The sequence below is a fragment of the Odontomachus brunneus genome, unplaced genomic scaffold (assembly GCF_010583005.1).
Source record: "Odontomachus brunneus isolate Ranch 3 - 2012 unplaced genomic scaffold, Obru_v1 Obru_scaffold_012, whole genome shotgun sequence".
Lineage (NCBI taxonomy): Eukaryota > Metazoa > Arthropoda > Insecta > Hymenoptera > Formicidae > Odontomachus > Odontomachus brunneus.
Window position 1 is genome coordinate 3,396,871 of NW_022639462.1, and position 1,047 is coordinate 3,397,917.

Consider the following 1,047-nt stretch of genomic DNA (forward strand, 5'->3'; position numbering starts at 1 on the left):
AGAGCCCCGCTATTGGCTCGCGTTCATATCCCCCCTCTAACGGTTTCGAGGAAAAAGTTTTGCCGTACACGCTCTTATCAAACATACTGTACATACCGAAGGTTGTCCTATTGCGTGGGTTTTCGACGCACATTGACGTTTTGGGGACAGACTTCCCGAGTATATAAAGGCTGACTCAGAGGTTCAGCAGTATCACCGGTGTCTGGAACATTATAATCGCCCGTGGGAACGAACGCACATTGACAGTCCAGCACCGTTGATCAGGGACTGCAACGAATGTCGCCGAAGACGACAAAAACAATTGGTAGAGGCCTATTAAATCGTGCGATAAACGCACTTCCTGTCGAGTTGCACATCCCCGGATATAATTTTTGCGGTCCTGGAACTCGCTTGGCAAAACGATTGGCTAGAGGTGATCGAGCCATTAATTCATTGGACGAGGCGTGTCGCGAGCACGACATTGCATATTTTCGAAGTAATAACCTTACCGATAGACACGCGGCGGATAAGATTCTCGCTGTGAAAGCTCAGGAACACATAACTTCGAAAGATTCGACTCTCGGTGAGAGAACTGCAGCTACAGCAGTCTGGGCGGCTATGAAAGCAAAGACAAAACTCGGTATGAGTTTGAAAACGAAGAGAAAAAAGACGAAACGAATACTTCCGGTAGCGAAACGTGGTGGTGTTTTACCAGTTCTACCGTTATTGGGAGTAGTCGGTTCGTTGGTTGGAGGAGCAGCGGGGGTTGCAAAGGTTGTGAATGACAACAAGGCTACTCAACGTCAACTGGAAGAATTAAAATGTCATCATCGTGCCATGGAAGACCGCGTCATGAAAGGTCGAGGAGTCTATCTTGCACCATACAAACGTGGAAAAGGCGTCTCGAAGAAAAAAAAAAAAAACATCGATGAAACGATAAAAATGCCTACCGGTGCAACCACCAACGTTCAATTGGACTACTTGGCGAAGCGCTTGCGTATCCCATTTTTTCGAGATGTCTTTATGCGTAACGCACTCCCGATGTTACCGCGTATAAACGAAAGCGAT